This window comes from Lutra lutra, chromosome 5, assembly GCF_902655055.1.
Source record: "Lutra lutra chromosome 5, mLutLut1.2, whole genome shotgun sequence".
In the NCBI taxonomy this organism is placed as follows: domain Eukaryota; kingdom Metazoa; phylum Chordata; class Mammalia; order Carnivora; family Mustelidae; genus Lutra; species Lutra lutra.
The window spans coordinates 2,284,559-2,305,000 of record NC_062282.1 but is presented as its reverse complement, the minus strand read 5'-3'; positions in this window follow the sequence as shown (position 1 = coordinate 2,305,000).

Sequence of the window (20,442 nt, the reverse complement as noted above, 5' to 3'; positions counted from 1 at the left end):
TGTAGGGTGGCTGCCGTCCATCGAGTGTGTGTGTCCCCCAGTAAAACAGGTGGTAGAACCCTAAGCCCCACAGTGGCGGTGTTGGCAGTTGGGGCCTTTGGGAGGTGATTAGGTCCTGGGAGTGGAGCCCTCAAAATTGAATTTGTGCCCTTCCCTTAGTGCTCCCTTGTCCTGTCTGCCATGGGAGGCCACAGCGAGAAGACAGCTGTCCACAAACCAGGAAGGGGGAGCTCACCAGAGCCCACCCAAAGGAACGGGTGCCTTGATCTTGGACTCTCGGCCTCCAGAATCCAGGAAACAAGGTTATGCATGTGGTCACCCCCCGTCCACACTGTTGTTATGGCAGCCCTGCTGGGCCACGACACCAGCACCAGAAAGGTCCTCTACTTCACTTCCGTCGTTTACAGAGGAAGGAGCTGAGCCTCCTGCTCCAGGAGGCTGCACCACGGGGACCCTGCCGACCCAGGCCCATCTCCCAGGTCTCCCACGGGGCCACCCACCCGCCCGCCCTGCCTCTCCTGCTGCGACGCACCCTGGTACCCTCGCAGGCCCAGCAAGACTCCGAGGCCCCGTCCCAAGACCCGTTTGGCTCAGGACTCAGTAACCCTGAATTCAGGGTTCACTGTAAAGGTGAAAAGTGAAAAGTGAAATAATTTCTGGGTGGAAACCGTCCGATTAGGAAACAGAACGCTGTGGATCACTATGGGTGCTTATGCCCACTGGTACTAATGCTGTAGTTTCTGGAGACTATGCTCCTGGGGTCCCCGTCCAACAGCCCTTGAGACCTGAGTGCCGTGGATGGGCAGGGAGTGGGCACAGAAGGGACGTGCCCCAGCTGCCCGGCGACCCGGGCACAGCCCGGCCACGCCATGATTCCCGCCTGCGGGACGCCCGGCACTGAGATCATCTGCTTCACTGTCGTCAGCCCCTGACGGGGTAGCTGTCGCCAGTTATTGATTCCCAAGACAAAACCTTCAGAACGCAGAACAGAAACAAAACGTAAGTATATACCTTAAAACCCACCCCCACACACACTCACTAAACTGAATCACAACGTCCCCCACCGGAATAATCTGTGTGCAACATTGCCCAGTCCCGCAGGAGGCCCCATCCCTCCATGATGTCATCCCTGGCCCAGGTGTGAAGGCTCCTCTAGCCTCAGGGTGACAGGAACGCTCAAACTGACCATGAAGCACGAAAAGCGTGTTCCTACGTGGCTTTGTCACGACTCACGGGGCGGATTGGATTGGACTCGCCGGGCAGCTTCCAGTTTGCCTGATACCGCAGATGTGATACATAAGTATTTTATGTACACCCAGAGGCCCTTTTTGGAATTACAGAGTTTCTGCAAATAGTGAAATAAATACACAGAAATGCTGAAAAAATTAAAGGAAACATTTCCACCTCCTGCAGCTCACGTGCAGCTGGCTGCTGGGCCGAGCTTGACAGGGATGCAAATGCCTGGCCGTGGCCGCCACGCAGCACATTTTTCCGTGGCTCCGAGCTTCTTATCAAAGGGTGTGCAAAGGATTGTGGGCAGCAGATCAAGCGGTTGGAGCTGACAATCTGACTTTGCTCGTTTAAGCTATCATGAATTAGATGTAAATCAACGAGCCTGTGGGAGGGAAAGTGGCTTGTTGTCTGTGGCTGGGCGTTTGTGATTGAGACACCACACGGCTGGGGGCAGTGACCACTTCCCAGCCCGTTGGCTATACATCGACTCACCAGAAAGATGAGCCCAGGCTGGTGCCCAGGTCTGGTTCCAGGGGTTAGAGCAGCAGGAGCCGCACGCGCACGGCTGCTGGGGAGCGTTCCTGGTCCCTGCTAGCTGCAGAAGGGGTTGCAGGGGAGAAGAACGAGGTCTACAGCAGGGGACCCATGAAGAGGCCACAACACCAAGGAGGCGGGGGGAGCTGGGGCGCGTGCCCGTCCGCCTGCTGGAAGTCTGGGCATCAGGTCTTCTTCCTGCTCCAGGGCCTATTGTCTCTTGGGTGGGATGAGCCAGACCAGCGGCGGCGTGGGTGCCCGGGAACACTGCATGGGGTGGGGGGGGACTCCAAACCGCCCCCCTCCACCGTGGGGATCCCAGGAAGAGATGTGAGGCATGTGCTTGTGCTACGAAGAGATCAGTATTTCAGAATTCCTCTGGTCGGCCTGCCATGGGACGTTTACCTTCCGTGGGGCCGAAATGCTGATGCGGCCCTCAGCAGCAGGGGATACGGCCCTAGTGTTGCTCAGGGCAGCCCGCAGCCTCCTGGCCGCTGAGGCAGGGAGCCGACCGGAGCTACGCTGCCGGCACACAGCATGGTCTTCTCAGAACCTTCCAGAGGAAGCCATAGACAGCTCACGTGGCTGCGGAAGAACGTTCTCTGTGTCGTATCAGGAAAGGCCAACGGACGTGCTGGTTCGCCCTCTGCCTCCAGAGCCAGCTGCATCCCTGTGCGGCCCTGCCCTCCTTCCCGCCTGCAGAGGAGGACAAGCGTGCTCTCACCACGACTCCCGTCCTCGCCCCCATCCCCGGGCAGGAGAGCGGGGCAACCCTTCCACGACCTACATGTGCCGTGTCCCGGGGCCCTGGGTCTCCATCCAGCATGTGGGAGGGGTCCCCTGGGAGGCTTGTTCAGTCACACGCCTGAGCCCCGGCCCAGAGTCTCTCCTTCAGTGTACGGGGGTGGGGGGAGCTCGCAGGTTCCCAGGCACCCACGTCACCGCCGTTCCGGGAGCCCCACTTGACTCCGCTGGTCCAGACAGTCTCCCCAGTGACCAGATGGAGAGCCTCCCTGCAGGTTCAATGCTAGTGTGCCTCCCCCAAAACCCGTACCCTGAGGCAGCTCCTGAGCCCCCGGCTGCCTGTCCACTTCTGGCTCCTGGTTTTGACCCAACTTCTGAGAATGGATATGTCCCCCCAAGTTCCAGGGTCACCTGTGATGTCTCTCCGGGGTCCCTTTCGAGACGCAAGCTCTGTCTTACGTGAGCACCTTCCAGGAGCGTCTCCCACCTTCTCGGCCTCCCTCCTTCCCGCCGGAAGACTGTCGCCTCACGGATCCAGTCCGAGTGTCCTAACAGCTCTGCCTCCCTCCCCCCAGCCCTGCCGCCTCCCCGGGTTGGTCACTATGCATGTGGAGCATTTTCATCCTGCATTACCCGTATTTCTTCCCGGGGACGCAGCGTTCCAGGAGCTCTCAGAATCCAGCCCCCCGCGCGGTGACCTGCTGCAAAGGCCCTGCCGGAGACGGATGGCACGGCTAAGTGTTTGACAAATTTCCACCCGTCCGCCAGTAAGGCCCATTTTCCAATAAAGCTGATGAAACCTGATAAAAAAAAAAAAAAAAACGTTGGAGGAATCAAAAGGCCCCCGGGCTAAGTGGAATCACATCTCGTGAAATTCCACATTCAGCATCATCTATATTGGAAATATTAAAAAATTCATATATAGTGAAATGATAGATACTTATGTCACTATTTTAAAAAGTTATGCTGCTAGAGCTGTCCCTCGCTTCTCACGGAGTGCCCCCTGAATATGAGAAGACGGCGTTACCAACCCGTAGGCCCGGCCGCGGCGTGCAGTGTGCGACGTGCGCGAGACCTGCCCTGAGCTGGCCAGGCTGCCCCCAGTCGGACCCGTGGCCCGGCAGGGCCTGCACAGAATGCGGTCGGCAAGAGCAGGGCCAGCAGGGACTGTACCCGTCACGGGGATGAGGGCACAAGGGTGTGAACTGTGAAGCCACGGGCCCGGCGGGGGGGGGAGGGGTCCTGAGGCCAGTGTCCTTGCCCAGCCCTTCCCACGAGGGTGGCCGGCTCAGCCTGCGTCGAAGCCCCAGGGATGCAGTGAATGACCAGTCTTAGGTTCGGACGGTGCTTGGAGCCCCTTCCATGGCACCCTGGTCAGCCCCGACCTGATTTCCTCCTCCATGCTCCCGGGAACAGAGAGAAGGGAGTCCTCCCAGCCAGACACAGTCTCCCTGCTCGGTGCCACCCGGGGGTCTGTACGGACACGTCCCTGTGTGCTGACACCAAGGCCCCATCAAGACAGGGGAGATTCCCCTGGGTGGAGTGCCGCTTCTCCCTCCCCAGCAGACGGCAGTGAACAAGGAGCTCAGCAGAAGGGCTGGGGTAATGCTGTGGCCAACTCAAGAAGACGAAACCACTTCTGGTAAGGGCGAGTCAGCCCTGAGCCGAAGAGGTCATTGGACACCTTGCAGGTTCCCTGCAAGGCCTCCCCCCTGCCCCTTGCATCCTCCCACGTGGCCCCAGCCACACATGGTGACCACGTCCCTTCGGGAGGCCACCTTCCTGCTCCAGGGCCCGTCATCTCTCCGATGGGATGAGCGTTGATCCGACCACCCTGGTTTTCATTCTTCTGCTGTGTCTGGAGCCCCTGGTCCCCTGTGTTCCTGCACAGCCTCGTCCTTGTCTCTCCTCACTGTGCGGAACTCATGACTTCCCTCCACAAACATGTCTACGTCCCGTGTTCTGTCACTCTCGTTCTAAGCTTGGGAAGTTCTAAAATGAGTTGTCATAGAAGGAGTGGGAGGGTCTCCATCCTCGGAGGAGCGGGTCCCGCCGCAGGCGTCCGGAGGGCTGGCATGACGCATGGCTCGTTCTTGAGTCTCTCGGGGGCGTCCAAGGCGAAGCGGAGCGTGCGGAGTGGCCGCGTTCAGCCCAGTATGCAGAATGGATGCTGCTCATTAACCCCCGGCGTGCTGGCTTCGTTTGCATTCGGAAATGTTACGTCTAAAGATTATGAATGTTTCCTCTGATACTCCTTTGGTTGGGGATGCTGTGAGGCCCAAAGAAGTTCGATGCTCCCGCAACGTTCCATAGGCCATCTGGGAGTTCTCACGGGGGATCTGACCGATGGGAGCAGAGCTGGACCCTGCAGGGGAGGACACATAGCTCCAGCCTCTGCCACTTAGAGAAGGGCAGCCCGGCTTCCGTCTCTAGAGGCAGGGAGACATTCTCAATGGAAAACTGAAAACCAGTTGAAGCCATCGTCTTCAGAGTGTCTGGGCTTGCCTGTGTGTTTGCTGGACGGAGGTCATGGAGGCACAGTCACTGTGGATTCTGTCCTGCTTGAACCGGGATGAAGATGAGGACGCTGAGTCCGGCCAGCACCTCCCACGGCATCGTGCGGGGCCCAAGGTGCAGGTCCTCCCTACGGTCACCCGACCAGTGGGATACTCTGGTTCCCTGCAGCTCACGGGCTGGCATTGGGCGCTGGTGGGATGTCCTGCAGCGGACCCTCCGTGTTCTCACCCCAGGCCCGTGGGAGCCCTTCAGGTGCACTGTGTGGGACACAAACCCCACCACACAGGGAGCCTTACAGAGCCAGGCCCCTTAAACATGAAGAACTCAGCAAGGACTGGGTTCCAGGGTCCGGGGCAGCCCTTCAGTCCAGCGTGGCCGCGTGTGCGAGCTCCCCTACCCCAAACCTCAGAAGACCTCCTGTTCCTCACAAGGGGAGCAGGCTGCACGGTGGCTCCCCAGCAGGGTATGCCGCCCAGAACCCCAGCGTGATGGTGTTTGAGAAAGGTCTCCGCGGGTCTCGTCGAGGGTCTGGAGATGAGACGTCCTGGAAGGGGCTGGGCAGGCAGCACGCCGGGCAAGGGCCTGTGCGGGAGGCAGCCGGTGGCCAAATGAAACGCCACTGCCCAGGGCCTCAGCAACACATCTTGTCACCCAGTCTGAAGGCTGAGTGACCACAATCAGTTTGGGTCTTGGGGAGGCCCCAGCGCCGGGCTTATCGAGGGCTCCCTCCTCATCGTGTCCTGACGTGGCCTTTCCGTGGTGCATAGAGGTGTGGGGGGCGGAAAGGACAGAGACAGAGAAGAGAGGACAGAGAGAGGGAATGGGGCAGGGAGGGAGACGGGGTATCTGTGAGACAGCCCTGGACCTGTGGCTGTAAGCCCCAGCCTGATGACCCCATGTAGGCGCAGTTTCTGCCAGAAGACCCCATCTCCAAATGCGGTCACACGGGACTTACAGGGTCAACACAGATGTGTGGGAACAGGACTGTGGCCTCGGCAGTCCAGGGAGGAAGCAGGGAAGAGGAGCTGGCCTGCGGGACAGGAGGGCATTAGTGTGGGGCAGAGACCAGGACGGGGACTCGGGAGCCGGCGGGGTGGGGGCCGGGGCATCTGGGGCAGCAGGGCCCCAGCCACCCTGTGCAGGCATGTGGGCTCCAGGGGTCAGAGCACAGACTCTATCTGAGTCCCCGGGGCTGAGGGGACCCGTCGCAGAGTCCCAGGGAGTTGACATGGTGGCCGGCTCCGCACGTGGACACTGGGGGGGGGGTCTGTGACTGCAGGATGCGTCCGCACCGAGCAAGCGCACAGATGACAGCTCCATGGAGCACGGCAGGGGCGTCTGCCCCTCAGCGAGGGAGCCAGTGGGGGGAGGGCCCCGCCCAAAGCAGGGAGACCGCAGGGTGGGCCTGGCGCTGGGCGCAGATGGCCCCATACATGGTCAGGATGTCGGTCGGGTCTTAGAGCGGCAACCACTTCAACGTCCCTGTACTGGGGCCGAGGTGACCTGTTCCTGGTCACAGGCCATGTGCGGCTCTGGGCCTTGGACCAAAGGCAAGCTGGTGAGCAGAGCCCATCTGTGCTGACCCCAGATGACCCAGCGTGCATCCCCTACAGGCAAGGGGCTCCCCGCACCGGCAGCACCCCTCCATACCCCACCTCATGCTGCCCTGAACACCCCTGCGTGGGGAATGCGTGTGGACGGTGGCCTGCGCCATCTGTCCCTGCCTCAGTCCCATGTGGCCAGCAGAGGCGATGACCCAGGTCACGGTCACTGGGGGTGGAGGGCAGGTCTCTGTCAGGGCAGGGAGCCGCATGAACCCAGCTTAGAGCTCGCAGCCCCTCGGTGGCTCCTGGGCTGTATGTAATCCAAGCCCTAAACCCTACACCTCTCAGCTCATTGCTTCCACGGGGCACTCACTGAGCGCTAGACCAGGCTCGTGCTCCGCTCCAGACGCAGAACAACCCTTCCTGCCCTTTGGTCATGGACACGTGTTTCCCCTTCAACATCGGAAGTGAGTTCTGGACCCTCTCCAAAGGGAAATGCATGTGCTCACACAGTTTCGCCTAAAACATCAGGGTGTTTACGAGGCCTCCAGAGCTGATTGTGGTAAGAACCTGTATCTGGGGGGTTTCTGATGTGAGATGAAAATGCATCCCTGCGGAGCTCCTGACGTCAGGATGGACCCCGGCTGTGCCTGATGCTTCGCTGAGATGCTGTATGTTTAGCCACAAACGTGGCGCCCTCCGGTCGTTTCCGAGGCATGGGAGAACACTGGAGCCCAGCTGGGAGCGGGCGAAGCCGGTGGACTGGGGATTTCCACGCTGACATGGGTGGGGAGGGAGCCCAGATGGTGGCAGACATCGCTGAGCAGACAAGGTTTCTTCGTGGAAGAAGGGAACCTCGGGAACGGCGTCCAAGGAAATCTAGGGGAGAAGAAGCGTCCAGAAGATCTGGAGTCAGCAGAAGGGGAGCTCACAGTGAGGATAGGTGCGAGGCACGTGAGGTCCCTGCATCTCAGGGTGACATCACGATGTTGTCCCCAGGGAGGGGAAGAGCCCAGAGCCCACTGAGACAGCTGTGGGCCCGCCATCTCCGCGGCCTGGGATGCGTGGGCTCGTGGGACAGGTGGCAGAGGGCAGGCGTAGTGTGCACTCGGGGGAAGGATGCCCGCGCAGTGGGAGTGGGAAGCCCTGCCCCCCACCCCCGAGGAGCCGGAGGGCAGGGTCACCGACAGGAAGAGGAGCAGAGTGAAGGGGGTGAAATCATTTCTCCACCGGCTTGTCCTATAGCTCAGCAGTTTCCCACACCAGAAGAACATTCCCCCAGGGAAGTCCTGTGTTGAGTAGCGGGAAGGTCCTCACTCGCAGGGCAGAGCCGACAGGGGCAGGACAGATGGAGAAAGCCTGGGGGACTCCAGGAGCTCTTCTTCCCACCCCAGGCACGTGCACAACCCCTAAAGGTGCTGGCCAGGTACCCGCAAACCCTGCCGACATCTGGCAGCTCGCATCTGTAGTGTCCAGCCACGTGGGTGGGTCAGATTCTGCCGCTGAGGGAACTGGAGGTCACAGGAACTGCGTGGAAGGCCCGACTCCTGCAGGATGGGCTGTGTCAGTCCCCTCTGCAAGGGGACAAGGTGAACCCGAGGGCTTACATCCCAACGTCTTTCTCAAGCCCTTTACACCCGGATGACTGCCGCAGGAAGAGGCAGCGGATGCGGAGGAGGCAAGATGGGAAATGGGGCGGGTGGTGCTGGGGAGATGGGGATTCTCTGCACTCTGTGACTCTAAAATCGTTCCACACTAAATCTGTGTTAAAAAGAGAGGGCAGAGTGGGGAGGGCGTAGGGGTGGCTAGAGCTGTGCCCGAGGCTATGGGTTCCCGGCCCACGCTCCCTGACGGTCAAGACCCCTCTCCTGGTAACCAGATCCGCCTCTCCCAGGTCCGTGCCCCTCCTCCAGGGCCAACCTCAGCCAGAGATGGTCCTGTATGGCAGGTGCAAAAGGTCGGCCCCCTTCTAATGTGCTCTCTTGGGGTGCAAGTGTGCGCCAGGGCTCCCTGTGGGGTCCGTACTATTTCTCTCTTTCCCTGCCTCTTCTCCCGAGACCAACCCCAGAATGAATTGCTCAGTGAGGGTCCTGCGTCTCTGACCAGGCTTGGCGGGAGCTCTGCTAGGGCACCACGTGGTTCACATCTTCTCACCCTCCATCCCCAGCCCCAAAGTCTGCAGACCGAGTGTGGACCGCAGGCCTTCCGGCTCCCAGCAGTGTCGGCTGTCCCTTCGGCCGCTGGCCACGGAGGAACCACGGGGAGGACCACCACTGTGTCTCAGGCCAGGTCTCTGTGAACTGTGGGAAATCAGGACTGAGTCTAGGATCCTTCCGTCGACCTTTGCTCTTTGATCGAGCGTGGACGTCCAGCCTCACGGCCCTGACACGGGAGTTATTTCGAGTCATTCTCACTGATACCACCAGGGAGCTGCCTCCAAATTAAAGCTAGAGCCCTGAACTCTGCAGATGTATGCAAAATCGTAGGAACGCAGGTGTGAGAGTTCGTCATCTAGTCTGTTTCCTGCCGACACAAGGTTGTTCTTGAACTGCACGTTCTCCCAAGTGGAGCTAAACGGCGCTGCGAAGGTCGCCGCGAGATTCTCCTGTGGACGACAAGCCTCACGGGCCAGCTCGTCCCCCTCCCCGCGTCAGCCCAGATCGCCCATTACAGTTTCATGTCAGCACCCCACATAGGTCTCATGCCGTGACTCCTTTCTCTTAATTCTAACACAACTGGCACAATTAAATCACCCCCAAAAGAACAAGTTGTCCTATGCAGAGACCAATCAGAGTATCTAATGTATTTTGTCAAGCACAAAAGTGTGAGGGAGTTTGTAAGCAGGAAACCTGTACCCACAGCCGCATCTGCTTCCAGATCCCAACAAAACCACCCCTGGAGACTTGGGGACGGGAGAATGTTCTGACTCAGATGCATCCAGAATGCAGCCTCGTCAGGACTCCTGCATAGTGGACTGGTGTGGGTGATGCAGCCTCTTCCCCTTCCCATGAGCGCAATGCTCATCTTGGTAGACTTCCTGCCTGTAGATATGTGGGGTCTTAGAGGAAAGGGCCCGGGGGACAGATACGTCCTGTGGATGTGAGCCCTTGGCTCGGCTAAGCATGTGCTTGGCGCTGGTTCTGGGGGTCTTGAGTACAGAGCAAGAGAACATCATGGCGAGAGGCCTCTCCGCTAGGTGACAGCTGTGGGGCTTTTTCCTCAGCCCTCACCCCTCTTCTCCAAACCTCTGGGGTCATAAGCCTTCCAGTAAATTCCCATTTGTTTAGGTCCATTTCATTTCTTGCAGCAAAGTATTCCTTGCTTCCGTCTAGGGGTTCCCAGCTCACCCACTGCCAGTTTGTCCTTTAGTGGTACCCCTGGCCAGGCCCCAGGATGACCTGGGAGAGCCTGAGTAGCCCCAGCTTCTAGACTCTGATGCTCAGAAGGAAGCAGGCCTGTGCATGGCACTCAGTGGCAGAGTTCCCATGCTGGGCACAGCAAGGATCCCCATTTGAAAGAATGTTTGCTGAGCACGGACTATATCACCAGGGCTCTCTCAACCAGTGTGGAAGGAAGCTGGCAAGACTGGTGTGGCCTCATGAGCGGAGAGGTATGCTGGCAGGCATGAGGTCTGGCCTCTGCTCATAGTGAAGGTGCTGCAGACTCCCTGAAAATGCCAGGTGGGGCATGGGGAGGGAGTAAGGCAGAAGGCATCAACAGCTAGGGGCCACCAAGTGTCGGGTGTGAGCCCCTTGTCATCTGCGAGCCTGGAGAAGAAGGTAGGGAAGGGTGCACAGCCGGAAGGGGCTGGGCAACTGGCCACCCAGGACCCCTGTCACTCTCAGTGGGAGCCTAATGGAGATAGAGATGCAGCCTCCCCTGGCGTTGGGCGCCATCATTCAGTAGCCGTCTGGGGACCCCATTCCTCTTCCTGGTGGTCTCTTGTGTTTCTGACTTGCTGGCCCCATTTCTGTGGTCCACATACTCAGAGATGAGCTAAAAGCTCCAGAGGTCCCAGGAGGCGACGACAGCTGATGAATGCCTTCTGTGAACGGACTGGGAAGGCGTTGTCCTGCCCTGAGAAATCCATGGGAACCGAGGTATTACGTGCTTCAGGTCTGTGGCTCACTTTCCCCTTTGTGGCTGCTGAGTGGATTATGGGCCTCAGCTATGGAAATCAGGGACACCAGGCCCCCTAGCAGGACGTCCTGAGCAGAAGGCCATACCTGCTCCTTCCATCTGCGTCTGACGGTCCAACAAGTCAGGTTTGCAGCAAACATGCCGTGAGCCCAGACGAGGGGTGGCGAGTGTTTACCTCAGCCCCAGGGAGCAGAGGTGAAGGCCACCACCACTGGGTCATCTGTGAGACTCCTTGGCTCTCTGTCCAAACTGGGGTTGGCAGTTCAGTGACCGGTGTTATGGAGCCGAGAATTCGCTCTCCTTCGGACACAATTCCCTTCACCCCCGCCGGGCCACCCTCCCAGCGTGACCTTCAGGTACGAACCTGGACCATGGCTTCGGCCTTGCAAGCACCAGGAGGTCCGTGGTTCTGTCTAGGTGTCTGTATACACCCGCCAGCCGGCAGCCCCATGATCTCCACACCAGGAGGCCCCTTGAGATCTGGCCAAGAGCAGGAAGAGCTACGGCATGTGAGTCCATTAGAATATACAGGACATGCCTGCGGTCATTTTCGTGGCTTTGCCTGGGCATGCCCCCAAAGTACATCGGAATAGCCCCGTCCCAGACCCCAGCTTTACTCCATCAGGACACAGTCGTGGATTCTGACTTGCACACTTGCCCTGTCATGAAGGAAGAGGTTACTACTCTGGGTTGGAGGAGATTAAGTGTCTGGTCCTAAGAAAAGCCAGCATGGGTCAGTCAGTGGTACAGAGCACACAACTTTAGAGGCTGGGTCCTGAAGCTTCGAGGTCCCTGAAGCTTCGAGGTCAGGTATCTGTTTGGGAAACTTGGTGCCGCATTCCGCACCAGGAGAGGCAGCACTTCCGCTCGGGGTAACCGGAACGCAGCCTTCTTCAAGCCTTGCGAGCCTCGTAATTACCAGCAAATGCGATTTCATGGCAGCCTGTGTGAGCTGCTTTAGGTAAATGAGATCTATTCTCTGCTCATTGGCTTCCAATCTGGGAAAATGCGTTCCATAGAGAGGCTTGAACGAGGGACGCTGCGCTTGGACTTCTCAAGTCTGAATAGTCTAAGACAAATGCTTTCTTTGCTCTTTGGCTTGGCAGAGCACACACACAGGCCCCCGTTCGAGCGGTGCCAAATAGGTGTCTTGCGTCAGGTAAGGGTAGAAGGATAGGAGCCCCAGGCTACAGGTGCATCTAAAGGTAGTGACAGCAGGTAATGATACAGAGCCAACGCCTCGGAAAGCACGTCCATTCCTAGTTCAGTTTTTGACAACTTTCATATAATTAAACTCAACAAATTATCGCTCCTAGTAACTTTTAATACATGAAACTGTAATATGTATATTATTGTATGTAACATGTTATTTAATTATATTAATGCCATATAAGTGCATCAAAGTTGTACGAAATAGGTTGGTAAATGAATGTTTTCTGTGGGTATGAGGGTGTCCTGCGAAAGGTCACAGTGCTCACGGATGGACAGGATCGGCACAGAGATGCCGTAGGGACATCCAGAGGTTGTGCAGGTAGAGGACACCTCCCAAGGTGGACCCACATGGCGCGCCCCAGTCTTGGGAACAGGCATCTGCTAGCAGAGTTGGGGCAGGACCGAAGCCACTGAAGCACCAGGAGGAGCCGGGTCTCTTGACGACGAACCTGTGAGCCATGCGCAGAGCAGGCTGGCTGCTGGCTGGTGAGCTTGAGCTCTGCCTGCAGTGTGGTGATGGCCTCAAGAAGCAGGGACGGGGGCACCTGCGTGGCTCAGGGGGTTAAAGCCACTGCCTTCACCTTCAGCTCGGGTCATGGTCCTAGGGTCCTGGGATCGAGCCCCGCATCGGGCTCTCTGCTCAGCAGGGAGCCTGCTTCCTCCTCTCTCTCTGCCTTCCTCTCTGCCTACTTGTGATCTCTCTCTGTCAAATAAACAAAGAAAATGTTAAAAAAAAAAAAAGAAGAAGAAGAAGAAGAAGAAGAAGAAGAAGAAGAAGCAGCAGGGATGGATGGGGACAAGGCTCTCTGAGGAGAGAATTTCCAGCCAGAAATACATAAAGGCGGCGAAATCCCACTAATTTTCAGGAGGGGAGCGGGGAAGCCGCCTCATTCCAAGCAGTCTTTGGGTGATTTGGAAACACCTGCTTGGGTGCTGGGAAATGATATGCCCCGAACGGCCAGTACAGCATCAGCCCTTCATTGCTGGCTGGCTGTCCCACAGACGGCACTGCCTGTTTCTTCAGAGCTCAGCTGTTCTTACAAATATACACGGCCACATACAGGAGATATCTGTCTTTCTGGACTTAAGACAACATCCTTTTCCAACTTCTGCGAAGCCCTGTCTGAACTCTGGCCTTCCATCCTCTCAGGCGGACACCAGCAGGAGCAGCTAACTCTCCACAGAAGCTGAAGGAAGCGTGTCCTGACTCCCTGAAATGGCCTTGCCTGGGTCTGAGAGCATCTCACCGGGAGTCACGTTGGCAGGATCGTGGCCTCCCAAACGTGGACAGCAGCAGAGCACCGAGAATGCCCACCATTGTCTTCCCGTGGATCCAGGTTTGGGCTACGTAAGGCTACCGAGACATGTCCCGGCAAAACCTTCGTAGTTTCTTCTATAAACTAAGCATAAATTCCGTGGGAGATGACAGATGACTTCATACACCATGCAAGCGAGCTCAGACAATAGCTTTAGCCATGACTGATTGCCTTGCTGTAACCCACTTTATGTTAAATGCATTCTTGCTGTTCAATTCCACCACTGTAATTTCGTTCTTCTGCTTCCCTGGCCCTCTGTGGACTAACCAGGTTCCTTCAGTAATGATTTCTTCTCCATTGTATTGTTTTCTGCATAATCAAGTTGGTAGGTGGGGGTTTGGGTGGCACGGCCATCTGTCAAGTTCATTTGCTCTGAAAATGCAAGAAATAATGGCCCCGACCACTCGGGGCTGTCCGCTCCAATAGAGGACCAGCACCTCCCCCCTGCACTATCCCCCCATTTCTCCAAAGTGTTTTCCTTTTTGACACAAGGCACATACGTTTCTTCCTATAGGATGGGCTGTTAACATATTTGGGTTCTTTTTTAGAAGGAAGGAAACCATATTTTTCCTTAGTACTTGTCCACCCCATCTTGCATTTATGCAGGCAGTGCAAGTAAGGAGATGTGCTAACATGCAGACTACAGTGCCTGTCTCAAGGTTAAAGATGCTGCCACAGCCTGAACAGCTCAGGAGCTCCTTCCAGTCGGGCACCCGGACAGGCAGTGCATTCCCTGAGGCCTGCAGAAGCAGGAGCGTCGAGAGACCCTGAGCCTGGGGACGGGAAGTGATCTTCTCTTCTCTCTGTAAACACAGAAAACTGGTAAACTCCTATTTTATCGAATTTACTGGTGTTGCTCACTGATACCTACCCATGCAGAGAAAAGATGGGCAATGGGGAGCTTTTTGGGATTGCAGCTGTTTTCCTATTTAAAAGTGGTGGACAGACTCAAAGAAAAAATTGTAAATTTCTCTTCTTGAACCAGATGACGTGAATAAGATCAAAAGCCAGTAACGGGAGAGAAAACATCTCCGGGCTAACGAGTTCTTCCAAATTAAACTGTCGTGCTCGAAGATTATCATCAGTGGTAGGAACGCGCCTCATGTGTTCTTGTAACATTTTGGTGCCATTAGAGTTCTCTCCAGAGATGAACAGGACCACACGATCCCTAGAAAGTCTTTCCAAGCTGCTCCTTAGTCTTGGATTTATGTACAAAAATTTGGGACCCCTCCCAAAGATGCAAGAACATGATCTCTTCCTCAGTGACAGGAAGGACTAAGAGACCTTCCTTCCTAGTTTGGGGACTTTGGCCAATGCCTCTCCGAGGCTGCCACATGGGCCTGCTCTGCATGGAGGGGCACCTCGGTGAGTGGCTGTGCAGCTATGCCCAAGAGGAGTGTGGCCATGGATGACATACTTGTCAGATTTCTGCAGGGAAGTGAAACCAAGAGGAGATGTCTGTCTGTCTATCATCTATTTATCTATCTATCTACCTACCTATCACAGGAGAAAGAGCAAGCAGGGGGTTGAGGAAGGGAGAGAGTGTGGAAGGAAGAGGTGGCCTAAGGAATTGGTTCATAAGATTATGGAGGTCAGAAGATCCAACGATGTACCATCTGCAAGCAGGAGATCCAGCCGAGCCAATGCTGTAGTTTAAGTCTGAGTCCAAAGGCAGGAGAACATCAATGACCAAGCTCAAAGGCAATCAGACAGAGAGAGGATTCGTTCTTACTTAGTCTTTCACTTACTCAACTTCAACTGATTGGATGAGGCCCACCCACAGTGGAGAGGGCAATCTGTTTTACTCAGTCTACAGATTCAAATGCTAACTCAGCCAGAAACATCCTTAAAGACACACCCATAGTCATGCTTGACTAAATATCAGGGTACCCCATGGCCCAGTGCAACTGACACATAAAGACGACCCTCAGTGGCAGCCTTGCCCCGGTTTATCTCCATACAGAAATCCAAGGAGACCTCTGCTTCACTCTTGGAACAAGAACAGGCAAGGGACTCTGAGGTCATGCAAGCAGGTGGTGTCAGACCATCAGACTGAACAGCTGCTGCTGAGGTCACAGAAAGTGGGGAGAGAAACCGTGCCCCTTGGAAAAAGCCCCAGAGCTGCAGACACGCCTGGGAGAGGAGAATGTGGGTGACTTGGGGAGAAAATCCCCACCTCCTCTTGGGGTTAACTCAGCCCCTCTGGGCTCTCTGGGGGGAGCTTCACAAAGGCTCCCTGACAAAGACAGCCCCTTGTACACATGCATGAGACACCTGTCTTGCTTTAAAAATGCGTCCGTGTTAGAGTCCAAACTTCAGCTGGAAGCATGTTACTCAGAAGACATTTTTCAGCTTATAGTCAAGCCTTAAAGGGAACATGAAATGTTTTCTGGGGATGTTGGCTTTGTGTGTTTGTTACACACTTGAAGTAATTCTTGTTCGATTTTAAGAACTCTAATCCTATAGCAATTGAGTTAGAAATTTTTGTTTTTTCTCCCAAAATAAAAATTACTGAGAAAAATGGGCTGTACTTAGCACTGACTTTAGGAAGAGCAGGGTGGACAGAAGCTTGCAGGTTCAAAGTAACAGACCCACTTGGAGGTTTCGCACTCACATCCCAGAACATGGTACACTGTACACACTTGAACTCCAAACACACATCATGCTCCGTCATGATTTCATAGTGAGTGAGCTTGTCAGCTCATTAATTAGCCAGACTTAGATATTTTATTGCCCGGATTTGTGCTGATAAACACTTTCCCGGTCAGTTTTAAAGTTTTTAGAGATGAGGTCAGCTTTACAGGGAGATGTGAAAGTCTTCTGCAGTAGCGCTGGAAACGAAGAGGGACGGGAGAATGACAGTGCTCTCAAGCAGCCCGTCTGCCTCGGATGGGGTGGCCGACACGTCTTCCTGCACGAGCAGAGAGGCCCTTTGGAGAATTGTGTGTTGTTCATCTAGAACATTCCTCTGCTGTCCCCTGGCTTCACAGACACCATCCATTGAATTCCAATATATTCCTTTACTCTGGGAAGTGCACATTAGTAGTAAAATATTTACAAAAAATACAAAATGAGGCACAAATACGGATGATTCCTAACCATAACGCTGCTGAAGATACGTATCATGCTTTGCAAAGAGAAATAGAAGTCCAGAAATTGTATCTAGCTAAAACTCTTTGGGGAAGGAAAATTGGTTAGCACCCACAAAATTGGGACTTCTGGGGCTCCTGAAAATCCCCCTTCGAGCCTGATAACATGGATCAGCTGGATGGTCTATCAAACCAGATTCTTAGTTTGCTCCCCGTTCTGGATGCTGTGCACGCTCATGTCTTTCTCTCCCCATGTCTTTACGAGTGACACACACAGAGGAGAGTAGGGAGCAACACATCCTTGATTCCTTGATTCCTGATCCCCTTCCTGATTCCCTCTTAACCATTCTGGAAATGCTTCATCCGCATCATGATAAATTGGAGGACAGCAAGTCAATTAAATATCTTGTCACTAAAACCCATCTTATTTTGTAGCCCTTGCTTGTTTTCGTCCACTGGCTCCCCTCCCCCGCAACCATCCCCAAGTCCTCTCCAGGGCTTTGTGGGCACCTGTGCAGACCGTGGATGGGCTGGGCATTGATCAATTTCCAGCGCTGTCTTGCTGCCAATGCCAACCCCTAATCTCTGCCTGCCGGAGGCCTCCCAGCCTCAACACTCTCTTAACCCCGGGAGCTCCGGAGCTGGCCTGGCATCCCATCCTTGCCCTTATTCTCTCCTAGGAGACTTTGATTTGCCTTTGACAAGCAGTGTGGGTCCTGCGACACCCACAGCTTCCAAGTTGGCTCATTCAGGTCACTCGGAGTAAGCATCAGACACAGCACACCTATGGCTTAAAACACTAGAGCAGACCACAGCCACTCAGACACACGGCACACCCGCTTGCCCTCAGCAAAGGGTCTGGACGCTTCCTGGAGACCCCATACCCTCACCACCTGTGCCTCTGGGATCCCCTGCAGAAAGAGCTGGGCTGCGAAACGCTGGGGACCCACGGACTCAGACGGGCTCAGGGAGCTTAGACTCCCTCACCAGGAGACACTGAATGAGTCCACCTTCCTTCTGTGTGGACACCGGTCCTCCCTGCCACACCCCAGTTCTCCTTCTCTGCGAGCCTTGGCTGCTCTGGACCTCTCTTCCACTCAGGGGCAGGCATTCATATGCTGAGCATAGGAATTCTTGCCCTGTAATTCACAAATAATTGAAAACGGGCCCAAACTCAGTAGACATTTATGGCCCAAGCCCAGTAGAAACCTCGAATGTGACTTCAGTTGAGAAAATAATCCTTATGGATAAAATTAATTTAGGATCATGAGCTGGGGTCCACAGAGTGGAGTTTAGATCCCCGTATCTGGAGTTTTCAAATGTGGAATTAGAGGGTCGTGGCCAAGAAGGTCGCATGTCAGTAGCAGTCCTGAGGGACAGGCGATGACACCCTCTGTCCCCGTGTGTCACGGCAAGGGATACACAGGTCCCCCTGTGTGTCACGGTAGAGCAGGGGCACACATCTGACATCGGAGCCATGCAGCCACAAGACCAGTAGCTCCCTAGGACCCCAGGAGCTGGAAGGGGCTGGAAGGACCCCCCCACCCCGGGAGGCTTTGGAGGCAGTGCAGCCCTGCCCACCCCTCGGGGTCAGACCTCTGGCCCCAGGGCCGCAGGGGCATTAGCCCCCTGTTTTAGGAATGCACTTTGGGGTCTTTCCTTACAGAAGTCCAGCAACCAAGTGCAGCCACTTTGCCTGTCACAAGCTGCCATTGTCAGGCTCCCTCAGCACCCACCTCTGCCGTTCCAACGAGGGGACAACTGGGGGCTGGCAGACCAAGCATGCATCGGTCCCCTGAGGGTGTCCCTGTCTGCAGAGCAAAGCCCACATCTTCCCCTGGGAACTGGACTCGGTCGTCGGCTCCTGGGAAATGATGGCCTTCTGCTCACGCCGGTGTCCCCTGGCCTCTGTGTGTCATCGTCCAGAGGGAGTGGGTGGCTGTGATCCCTGAGACAGTGGCTGTCCTCGCGGGTGACTGGGTCCCTGCTGGGCGCCCTGCCGCGGAGCACCACGGCCACCCGCACTCACGTACTCGCCTGCCCAGCGCCTCCCATGCTGTTTCTCTGCGTCCAACCTCATCAGGCCCCTGAGCCTAATGATCTGGTTGTTTATCCCCTGCTGCCCCACTGAGGCACGGAACTCTCTAGAAGGGTGGACGTGAGCCCTGACAAGGAGAGCACTCCGTGGAGGCACGTGCCCGCCGGAGGACGAGGACCCTTCGCGCCTGCACGCTGTAACGGTGTCACACCCCGCCCGGCCCCGGCCCATTCCCGAGTCCGCCCAGCGCCGCCGCCTGCCCACCCCCTTCCCATGCCAGGCGCAGGCGGCTCCCGCTCCCGGCCGGCTCGGCCTCGGGAAGAAATGAAGGTAATCGTGCCCGCGTGTCCTGCCACGCGAAGCTCTCACTCACTCACAGCGCTTGGTCAGGTGGGCGGGGCCGGTCTCCGCGGCCGGAGCTGAGCAGGTCCCATCCCGCAACAGACCCATCCGTTCAGTGCGAGTGACATGGGGCTGCCTGGCTTTTCACACGTCCGCCTTGCTCTGGGTAGGGGACCTGCAGGACAGGGATGTCACAGGGTGTGAAAATAGAAGTTACCGTAAGGACTGAAGGTTGGACTTCAGATCTGGAGGGACAAAACTGAGACAAAGACCCCCTTCGCCACAAAGACAGGATTCTCAGAGAGCTGCAGTGACGGGAAGGCTGTCCTCCTCATCGTGAGCGGGTGCCTCTCAAAGAGGGTCAACTGCCTGTTTCTTTAAACCTGAGTACACATCACCGACCTTGACCTTCGTGTGGTGCATTTTCGGGGAGCCTCACTGCACGGTCCTCCTTCCACCTCTTCTGGGGCTAAAACAGAAGCAGATCAGATGCTCTCAGCAGGGGCGCTGAGGCCTGTGTGCACCCAGGGGCCCAGGATGAGGGGACCACAGCATGCAAAGGTCCCAGCAGGTGCCCTGGCAGGAGTGAGAGGCCCCGGTGATGGAGGAGGGAACCTGGAATGGGAGGGGAAGGACATAGAAAGCAAAGCTGGAGGTTCCTGCGAATGTCTGTTTCCCAGTTCTGGGCAGGACCCACCCTGCTCCCCGCCAGTCTGTGGGGGACGCACCAGCCTGTGGGGGTGCCCTGGCATCCCTGTGTCCACAGCTGTCAGGGAGTTTCCGAGGAAGCGAGCACATGGAAAATACCCGAGGCCAAGTCCACTCAGTGCAGTGACAGAACTCAAGCAAGCAAGTGATTTATAGCGTCCTGCTGGGCTACACCTGCAACATTCTTGACTTCTTGGTAGTCTTACGGAGATACCCTACCTTGTAATGCTGTGGGAGCGCGAGACGCTCCTTGCGGACGAGAGTCACTTTTGCACATGGCTGTGATGTTACCTTTACTTTTGGACAACGCAATTGTTGACGTGGTTCCAAACTGACCTCTGGAGTGGCAGGGGCCTCAGAGTCCCCAGCAAGGAGTCAGGTGTGAGGCACTTTGGAATGTTCTCACGGCACTGCATGCTCGATGGGAAGTCCCATGCCACGGCCTCAGGGGACGGGTCCTGTGGCTTCCGTCCACAGAGGGGCACACACAGATTGTACCAGCAGGGAGAACTGGTGGATTCCCTCAGGACTAGGAGAACGAAGCTTTGTTATTGGGCTGATGGTGTTGTCCTAGACCTCTGGCCTCCTGTGCTTCGCTTCACACATGATGGGGCCTGGCTCCTGCATGATGCTAAGGGCCGTCTCCCCTCCAACCAGGGCCAGAGACGGGTCTGCAGGACGACAGCGTTTCCAGGGCAGGGCTGCAGAGAGTCCCGGACAGCCCCTGGCGCGGCTGGAGGAACATGCTCAGCCAGGGCCTGGGGCTGACTTGCTGCTCGGCTCTCTGTCCCACAGGGTAGGATCTGGCTGAGCTAGCTGGACCCAGATCTGAGGTCAAAAGGAAGGACGCCCTTACACCAGGCGGACAGCAGCAAGGTGTGAGGAGGTCGCGGGACTCACCCCCAACACTGAGTTTACGGTGTTCCCACACTCATGTTCGCTTCCACACCTAGTGCTATAGGAGAAAGGGCAGCCTCCCCACGCACACGTGTCCCGACCACCTCCCTGAGCCTCCTGGGAAGCCA